Source organism: Carassius gibelio, chromosome A11 (genome assembly GCF_023724105.1).
Source record: "Carassius gibelio isolate Cgi1373 ecotype wild population from Czech Republic chromosome A11, carGib1.2-hapl.c, whole genome shotgun sequence".
Classification (NCBI taxonomy): Eukaryota; Metazoa; Chordata; class Actinopteri; order Cypriniformes; family Cyprinidae; genus Carassius; species Carassius gibelio.
In genome coordinates, this window is record NC_068381.1 from 9,126,882 (window position 1) to 9,137,974 (window position 11,093).

Genomic DNA, 11,093 nt, shown 5'->3' on the forward strand with positions numbered 1-11,093 from the left:
CGTTTGGGGCTTACTCGTGTAACTACAACCAAAAATGTGTCAGCTTATATTTGACCACTTGTAACCAAATTAGAGCTCCTAAAAGAGGTTTTAAGACTGATTTAAAAAAAAAATATATATATATATATATATAGCCTATAAATAATGGAATTCAAGTGTAATTGGTTTACTTCATTAGTAATAATACTGATATGCATTTATTTTCTTATTTTTTACATCCACTCTTTCAGCTGCTCCCGTTGGATGTCGCCCGTTAATAATAATAACAGGGCTCTCAAGTCTCACGCATTGGGCGTGAGACTCACGCATTTCAACCCGTTCACACGCTCACACGCCACACCTTGTATTTCTCACGCAGAGACATTACGAGGACAACGCCCACCAAGTTGCGGCGCTATTTTTTTAAACAGTGAAACAGGTAACGTAGAGGAATCAAGTGAGTTCCCCGAAGGCCCTGACACGCACCTGCTAATCGAATAAAAAAAATATAGCTACCGATCAGCCAATCAGAAAATAGCATTGCTGTATCCGGGTAAGATTTTTACAGGCTCGTGTGCAACACAGATCCAGACGCTCGCTGAAGTAGGTAACGTTACGGTTACAGACTTGTCAAGACAATGACACAGATTTTCACTATATGTTTTTTTTTATCAATATATTAATTTAACATTTTTTAAAAACAGTCTAAGATATGTTTTGGTCTGATGGTTATTATGACCCCGACACGCACGCAATTTTGGCCATTATACGTGGTCGGCCGTAGCTTTTGTGCCTATTATTAGCCCACTATTATTTTTTTATTGCCAAAGTTACACGTTGAAGAGGATGCGGGGCTACTCTGACAGTTTTATATAAGAGACTTCTATAATAGGCCTATCCATAATACTTGTATGGCAGTATCCATAATAGTTTAAAAAAAAAAAATTTTTCTTTCCTTTTATTTTTACTGCACCTCATCCTGGTCCCCATTTTCAAAACGTTTTGCCTAGGCTATTTCATTATATTTTATCCAATGTATAATATTGATTATTGCATTCGTCTATTTCAAAGATGTCAGGGAAGAGGCAAAGGAGCAATCTTTCATGCTTTGTTCTAAAAGATCTGGGCCCGTATTCATAAAGAATCTTAATGCAAAAAGTAGTTCCTAGTGACAAAATTCTAAGAAAATTCTTAGAAATGTGGGCGTTTACTTTTAAAATTAAAGAAAAAAATCCTAGTAAAGAAAAAATTAATTCAGAAAGCATCTTATCCCTTAAAAGAGGTCTTAAGGTAAAATTTGTTATGAGCACAGACGAGGACTTTTAAGAGGCTTAAGAGTTTCTTTAGCAGAGGAGAAAATGGCAGAAAGATGAAGAGGCAGAAGAAATGTGTTGCAGACAATGGATGACAATGAGTTAATAAGACGGTATAGATTATATAATAATTTAATATAATATAATTTAATATATAAATTAAAGTAATCACTACATTACGATATTTGGCAACTGGGAACATGCAACAATGCAATAGTGATGATTTGGGTCTGTCACAATCTTCTGTAAGCAGTGATCACACAAACAATTACAGCACTTTCAGAACATCTTATTGTGTCACAGTTCATTTAGTTTCCACTGGAGATTCCCACCTTGCAGGCTCTAAAAACTGCATTTATGAATATAGCAGGCTTATAGGTGAACACAAGCAGGGGGAATGAACCGTTAATAGTTTGTCCTATACGCTCCCATGTCTGCTTCTTGTCCCTTGCTGTGTCTGAATTTTCCTTTAAGAATGGCCTTGTGTTCATCCACTAACTGGGCTAACAGTAAACACTGTTCCTCTGTCCAGATTGGCTTTCTCGCTCTTCTTGGCTTTGATTCCATGTTTGATACATTAAAACCAACACTCAAACCGCCACTTACATAGGACGGCAATCACTGTAATTGGAAAGAGTGGAACAATTTTTATCATTCTAAGCCAATCAAATACCTTATAGGAAATTAAAAGCATGGTAAATAAAAAAATAGAATTCATATACACACATATAATGTGTGTGTGTGTGTGTGTGTGTGTGTGTGAGAGAGAGAGAGAGAGAGAACGGTCAAATAGGAAAAATTACGCATGTAAATTTAAAGTGAGGATTAGAATAGACCCTATACTTAAAATCACTCTTTTTTTTCCTTCTTGGACAACCAGCCAATCAGAGTCTTCAAAAGATTGTGTCATACATAGCAACCGGTTCAACCCCGCCTCCTCACTAAGATAAACGTTTTTGTCTTTTCCTTACTCAGAGTTGCTCTCAGATCGGTCCCGAATCGCTTTTAAGCTAAGACTCCTACGTAAAAGTTTTTAAGCTAAATTAAGAGTTTTCTGAGAGGATTCTTAGAATCTTTATGAATGCGGGCCCAGCTCCCTAAAAAGGTGGCTAGGTCAGAGGAGGAGGCTGTGGAGAATACAGTAGGGGAGGGAGTTAGGGTGCCAGTAGAGGATGGGTGCATGGAAGAGACTGTGGAGGACCATAGAGGAAACAGTGGAGAACCCACTGGAAACAGGGAAAAAGAGAGGGTTATGTAGAGCAGCCACCTGTAGGTGTTCCTTTAAGAAGGAGTGGTCAACCCGATCGCCATTCATCACAATGGGAACCACCAGCTCTTTTTACTGGTGCTTAGTCTGCAGACAAGATAACTCCTGTGTCCATCAAGGTGTGAGGGACATAAGCAGGGAGGATTTCTAAAATAGCTGCATTAGTGTTAGTGCTTGCTCATTCAAATACCTATGCTGAGAGGGTTTTCTCCATGGTGGGATTAAACAAGACCAAAACCAGGAACAGTTTAGCACTTGATGGAACTGTGAAAAATGGCTGGCCTGGAACCACAGTGATTCAAATGGGAGCCACCAACCCCTGGCCTCAAAACCAGCTACCAACACCTACTATAAACAGCACTGACCATTTTTTCTCTCTCTCTCTCTCACACACACACACAAATAAATGCTGAATTAAATAAATATTATTTTATTTGTAAGAATATGTGTCATTTATGAGATCAGACACCCGTCCCCATCAAACCCCTGCCGACATCGCGACCGCGGGCAAAATCTCACTCTGAACTCAGTTCAAAACTTGAGAGCCCTGTAATAATAAACTACAGATTTCCAAATAAAGTAAACTAGGGTGCTGCATCAGCCGAGCTAAGTGAAATTTATGAATATGCATACCAAGGAGTTCTAAAAGCTCACGGATAACTTTCTTAATAGACTCATAAAAAACAGATATCTGGCTTTCTAACTTACAGTCGAGTTCTTCTGTTCATGCAGGTCACGAACCGTCTCTCGTGCACTGCTGCCACCTTGTGGTGACACTGACTTTCGCATTCTTGCCACCCGACACTAAACTGAATCGACGATTCGTAGAACAATCAGAAATGTTGTCCTGTCCATGGTCCTGTCAGCTTAACCACCAAAGCAAGGCGATCCCACCAGTTGATAACTGTTAACTAATATTCAACTTATCTATTGATGTAAAACCAGAGATTGGAAGACGACTGTGATGGACAACTGAAGTGAATGTTTTAAAATGGTTTTGGTCTTTAAACCCTGTAACCCTTTAAACTGTTCTGACTTCACGTGAACCTGTAACGCATTGGGATTCAATGTTCCTTTGTGATAATTGCATAGTATTTAAAATAATAATGGAATCACGACCTGGCAGTATTATTAAATTAAGGACAAAGAAAAAACAAGCAAAACTTGTGGATCCGACGTAATGACGTAATTTTGGCGTGCTTCGTACACAGTTGTTGTTTATATGCAGAAACTTTTATTTATTTATTTGTTTGTTTATTTATTATTTGACCGTTTTAAAGTTTTTAACTAATTGTTTTTATGTTTATATATGTAATATTGATTTTTATATTTTTCCCCGTTAATATGTATGTGGCTAAAAATCTATAAATAATAATCATAACAATAATAATAATAATAATAATAATAATTGACTATATATGTGTTGTTGCAAACAATTTCTTTACATAATTCTAAAGTGAGCGCGCGATTGTTCTCATTTGTAATGTTGTATATTGCAGGTTCACTCTCACGGTGTCTGCCACAAGGTGTCATCATATGACTTCAGTTCATTTAGAGCATCACACCACGAGGGGGCAGCTCAACATAAAAACAATCCATCCTGCTAATTTCACGACTAAATAATTAAAATATAATGTTAATGCACAAATGTATGAAAGAATGTTGCTGGTTGATAGAAACATGTTAGTGCTAAAATCCCATTATTTGGACCTCATAAACTAAAATCTGAAATATGGTTGAGGTATTACTGTTGAGATGCACATTTCATTCATGCTCATTCCTCACAGAACACTTGGTTAAATCTTTAGTCTCTGAATACATTTTCTCAGAACAAGGCCGGTGTGCTGATTTCATATTGCTTCTTGCATGGCTTTTGGTGTAAGTGGATGTGATTTTTTACAAAGGCTGAGATTGCTGTGGGTTTTGTAAGACCTCAGGCTTGCTATAATAGTGTGCTCTGGCAGATGTGATTAAGCTCTCTGACATTGTCTGACTAAGCATACGTCTCTTTCTTGCACTTACACACATTCTCATTTACACTTCTGTATGCAGTGTTTTTGAATGGATTACACTTGTTTATTTGTTCTCTGTATATGCTGTGCTAGCACTTATAAGTGTTGCAGGGTATATTTCAGGGGAAATTGGCCTCCTAAAAATGACATGAGAAAATAATGGGTGGTACTGCAATATAACATATATAATACTACAAAATATGACATTAAACAATACGAATTGGCTAGTTTTTAGTGACCACTCAGTTTGGATAAATTAAAGGTGCATTTCCCAGGTTTAATGAGGTGCCTGTGACCTTTATTACAGCCAAGCATTTTATTAATGATCAAATGAAGGTAGCTATTAATAATAATGACCAAACAACAGTAAAAGCTCTGATGCTATGTGAAAACATTATTAACAATGCTAAATTAACTTCTCCCTCAGTTCTTACAGCTCTGTGGTACAGTGATCTGTCAGTTTGATTGACAGCTAGGCTGATTCAGGGTTTTTGTCCTCATAGCCCCCATGTGGTGTGAAATTCTCCTAGTCAGACAACACACAGTCTAATAGAAAAAAGAGCAAGTATCGTGATTGGTCTTCATAATGCCACTAAGGGTCTGATTTAATTATTGTGGGTCAGGAAATGTCCACATCAGATCTGGGCCAGAGTATTTTCACTATGAAAGAAATAGTTAACTCACAAATGAAAATGTAAGTAAATTTTCAGGTGAGACAACATTCTAATCAAAACAAATAAAACAAAACAATATTAAACATGTAGAAAAAATCTTTACACTCTTAATAGCTATTCTAGTTAAAGTGTAACCTAAGTCCTACTTTGCAGCTCAACCTATTTCTGTCTCTTCCTATACTTTTCTTACACTCTCTCATAGATACACTCAGAGGGGACATGCGACTTTGCATCATGTGCTAATTAGCTCAGACAGGCCTCTGAAGGGAGCCAGAGAATGCTGAGTGAGACAGGAGCACAGCCAAAGCCAGACCACTCACCAATGTGTAGTTTTCACTCTAAAAATCGAACAAATATAGCATAAATTTTTTTTAGCAGCTTAATGGTTTTGCTGCATCATGATATCATTAAAATATTTTCACATTTACTGTAAATGAATGCATCTTTTCACATATAGCGTTAGCATTTAAAAATCCCAGGAAGCCATAATTAAACTCACTTGTTTTTAGAAACATCTTTGCACATTGTCATATTCAGAACTAAATAAAAGTAAGGTGTGAGTGAATACATTCAGAATCTTGTGTGAGAACTAAATGTTTATTTCTTTCATCCAATAAGAGCACCTCATTCCAGGGGCAGCTAACAGAGACCAAAGGTTGCATCCACTGAAAATCTAATCAAAATTGCAAATTGGTACTAATATATCCATTTGTACAGTATATATTTATTTGGTTTGTAGCCTGAGGGTTCCAGACACGGCACATTAACTGCCATGAAGTTATTTCATTCTCTGTTAATTTGCCTGAGTTTGTTCTCCCCTTGCTCTGAAGTGTGTTTGCGCCACCCACCCATTGTTTGTTATTATTTATATTTATTATGCATTTCCACATCATTCCTTTCCCTTGCTCTGGGGAAAAGACATCAAGCAAAATCAAAGTTGACCTTTTCAGCTATATGTACTTCTTAACATACTTTGTAACTTATTGTAAGGCTCAGGGGAAGAGAGTAAAGAGGAGTAGATGAAATTAGATCTTCAATAGAGCAGCAAGTACTTTGTTGGGATGTCTGTCTGCACCCATTGTGAAAGCAGTTACCGGTACACTTAGAGATTACAAGATTTACGGTGTAAAATAGTCCTGCTGAAATGCATAGTATCAGATTAATGTATTTATATACTTTATGTTTTTGAAAAAAGATGGAGTCATGTGGATTAGTTGAGGATTATTGTGATGTTTTTATAAGCAGTTTGAACTCTCATTCAGCACCCATTCGGTTCAGAGGATCCACTGTTGAGCGAGTGATGTAATGATACCAAATCTGTTCTGATAAAGAAACAAATATATCTATATTTTGGATGGCCTGAGGGTGAATAGACTTCCTGTAAATGTTCTTTTTTTGAATGACCTATTCCTTTAATCATATTTTTAAGCATTTTTAAGCAGACCTCCTGCTGAAGACCCTTGCTGTATCATTTTAGTATTGTAATATCAACATCTGCTTCATTATGCAGTAACTCGGTTTAATTTCATATGACAACCTCTGTAAATGTATATACACTTATTTATATTGAATGGTTAAATCACAGATTACTGTAACACATTAAAATGTTTAGTGGTGATTAGTCTCATAGCTCATCGAGTGAGGGTAATTTCTGAAAGAAAGTCATAAGACAGAACGTAAGAACAAGAGGTTCTGACCAATTCGCAATGTTCCATTTACCTGTACTTTACTGCAGACTCAACACTTCTTCACTGGGTTTAAATAGGCCATATGGATCCATGCTCCATTTTTCAAAAGCTTTGGGAATCAAAGTTGTGTATTGCACACACTTACAAGTTTGCTTGTACTTGATAGTGTGCACACATACATAACAATGCAGAAGTGATTCCCCAGTTTATATGCAGAGTCATCTGTGAGTAAGCTATGTGTATGCTGATTTTCTGGAAAAAAAAAAAAAAAATTCTGTTTGTTTGAGCAGACCAGCTGACAACAGCAATATTGGCTCAACACCAATGGTGTGAGTTTGGGACTGTGCTAATCGTTGGTTCTGACCAATAGCAGACGAGTGGAGTGTTCAGATCACATTCAGATCACAATTTCAAAAGTCACCCCAGCTGATCTGAATCCAATGGCCGTAGCATCCTTTTATTCAATATGCTCTCTGTGACTGAGCAGAAGGCTTGTTAATGGACATGGTTTTGATGAATGGCTAATAGATCGTCCACATTAAGAATGACAACACTCCTTGTGAAATGTGGTTTGTCTCCCTCTCTCTGTCTTCCTGTCGGTCTCCCTCCCAGTTTTCCTCCGTCCAATCAGTTTTGCCACGCTGAATTAATCTGAGAAAGACGAGCACGAGCAGACATCAATCACATTAGAGGGATGTGGCCTCGGAGGAATATCCCATTTAAGCTCATTCATTGTACAAGGCCACATCCACCATTTCCCAGCCAGACACAATATTGTCAAGCTTTGATGGATGATTACAGCAAAAACCAGACGCGGAAATTAAAATCTGATGATTACCCACAATCTGTCCATTGTTGTTTGTACAAGCTTTGCTTCCTAAACACGTGTAATATATGCACTGATTGATTCTTTCTTTTCATCCCTTCAAATGCCAGGTTTGTCAGGGGTCAAAAGGCCAGGTTGTTGAAAGGTACATGACAATTTTTGCCCACACGCATGATTCAGGTCACTTGTGGCATCATAATAAAGCTGTCGATACGCCCTCAATCTGCCAGGAGCTGCTAGACATCTGTAATCCATCTTCTCCATGCAAATGTGAGAATATCATACAATGAATGTTATGAAAGTAGACTTTAGGTCATTGTTCCCAAGGAGTCACTTTATATGTAATTCCACAGTCCTGGTTGTCAGTATGTGTGATATGTGCACAGATGGCGACTGTGGAGAGCATGTGCTCATGCATACTGCATATATTAGCCTGTCTGTCTTCATTTTCTTTTCTTTTTTTCTTTTTTTTTTTTCTCACCACTGTTTTCCAGCAGTTTCCCATTTCTGTGATATCTAATGAAACACCCTTCAGCCTAATATACTGGTCGAGAGTTCATGATCAATAATTATTAATTCATATTATTCCTTTAAAATATTTGCTTTTGGGGAGCTGTAATCTATACTTTTCTTTTACATTTTTGTGTTTTAAAGGAACATACGCGACCATTCAAAAGTTTGGGTTGGTAAGACAAGTCCAAGTCAGGGACTGTATTTGTCTGATAAAAAATATACAAAACAGTTATATTTGTGAAATATTATTACAATTTAAAATATCTGTTCTCTAAGTGAATATATTTTAATATCTAATTTATTCCTGTGATGCCAAAGCTGAATTTTCAGCAGCCATTCAATCCATTCTTAAGTCACATGATTCTTCAGAAATCATTCTAATATGCTGATTTGGTGCTCAAGAAACGTTTGATATTATTAATCTTGAAACCAGTTGTGCTGCTTGATATTGTTGTGGAAACTGTGAAGCATTTTTTCAGGATTCTTTAATGAATAGAACGTTCAAAAGAACAGCATTTGTTTGAAATAGAAATCCTTGTAACAAATTAATGCATCCTTGTGGAACAAAAGTATTATTCTCTTTAAAAAAATAAATCTCACTTATCCCAAACTTTTTACACGGTATGAAATTTTTTTTTACCTTCAAGCATGCTGTACTGTAAATGAGGATGGAGGTACAAGTTTAGCCCCCAGAGGCTGCAGTACAATAACCTGAGAAACCTACTTTACCTCAAGTGTAAACTATGATCAGCGAGCCTTTGCACAGAGATGTCCATTTCTTTCTTCAGCATCCCTTGCCATTTCTCTCTCAAGGTTTTCTAGGTCATCTTGTGTTTAATTAACTTTACAATGTTTGCTGAGGGAAAACAGTTGTGCAGATACACACACACACATATATATATATATATATATATATATATATATATATATATATATAGTGAACAGGTTTAGTTTATTAATTGTTATGAAAAAAATGCTTGCTGTGCCACTGTACACAGAGAGGACCTTATTCAATCTGCGTCTCGTGTCTCTGGCTACTCTTGCACATAAAATTCTGGGAGCACTAGGCCTACATTGGTGTGAGTTTAAGCGTAAGTGTGCATTTCAGAAAAATAGAGGTCAGCACCATTTTTATCCGAAGAGACTTCTCTGGCATTATGTGAACCACAGCTAATGAGAAGAGACTGAGCTCCAAGCTGAAAGTGACCCTGTGAAACCCCTACCTGCTCTTTAACACTGAATTCAGAATCAGGAGACGGGACCTGATGACACAGTCAGACACGGATTGCCCGAAAATGGCACTTCCTCTTGGTGTGAGCAGGACGGACGAGGAAGCAAGTGCAAAAGGCTGTGACTGTGACTGTTCCCGCCTCTCTCTCCTAGCTCACGCCTCGGCATCCCACTGCGCAAGCCTCTGGCCCTGTAGCCATGGTAACCAAATGAAGTAAATGCTTGCAGGAGGGTTCTCTTTTCCACCCGTCATTGCCTAAGTGTTCTCACCATATATTTATTTTGACAGCAAGTTTATGGAGAATGGCATTAGCGTTTCTTTCGAAAGGGTAATCACACTTGCGTCACTGTCCAACCATGACGTTTCTGTGCTTTTTGGAGTCATTAAATAGTCGTGTGGATAAAATACAAACGACTGCTTTATTATATAACAGCTATGTGGGCAAACACCTAGGTCATGTGAACTGGATGCCATTTACTCTCCACAGCTGTAATCTGTATCAAAATGCACCATTTGTGAATGCAAATACTGAAATACTGAAGAATTTAAGTAAGACGTTAATTCATTTGTGCATGAAAACTTTCAAGAAAAGAGTTTAAGAACTGCTCATACTGACAAAATGAATGTTTCAGAAGTTTTGAAATGCATTTGATATGCTAAGAAATTTATTGAATAGGTCTCGTAAAAAATTAAATAAACTCACCTTTATGTTTGTAATGATAAGATCTCCATACTCATCGGGAAGAAGGAGGCGGGAACCGGCGCACAATCAAAACATTTTAATAATTCAAAAATAAATACAAAACAGCGCAGCAGCCCCTCACGGACGACTGATGCGCGCAAATAAAAGCCAAAACATAAAATATGGTCCAGGCCTGGTCCTCTCTCGTCCTTCACTATAGTCACTCCAGTTTTATATCCTTCCATCTCATACGTGGGACTCGATACCGGCGGTGGGGCGCAGGTGCAGCTCATCTTCAATCACTACACCTGGCCTCACTCCTCGTTCCCACGCCGCACGGCCCCGCCCCACTCGCCACAATGTTGTTTCAAATATGATTGCAATAGGTTTAGTGTTCTATAGCCATATAGCAGCTTTGTGTAATGAACAGGAAGTTGATTTTATTCTGCACCATAGGTACCATACTTGATTTGATAGCTATGGGATGATTTTCGGTCAATAGTGGCTTACATTTTAAAGATATGGCCTTGTCATAGTCTTGTTTTTGTCCTTGGGCATTGTATGGAATAGATCCTGCATGAAAAACAATGGTCCAGAACGACATGAGGTGATTAAAAAATGCTATATTTTTTATATTTTGGGGTGAATTAAAAATTGAATTTAAAGGAAATGTTCACGTAAAATTAATATTTGGAGAGATTTTCTGAATAGCTAATAGCCACATAAAGGTTCTGTAACACTTTATTTTAAGGACCAATTCTCATTATTAACTAGTTGCTTATTAGCATGAATATTACTAGAATATTAGCAGTTTTTTTGTACTTAGAAAGCAAATTCTAATGCCTTATCCTGCATAATCATATTTTAGATCCTTTAATCCACTCCATACATAAACGTAACATATATTA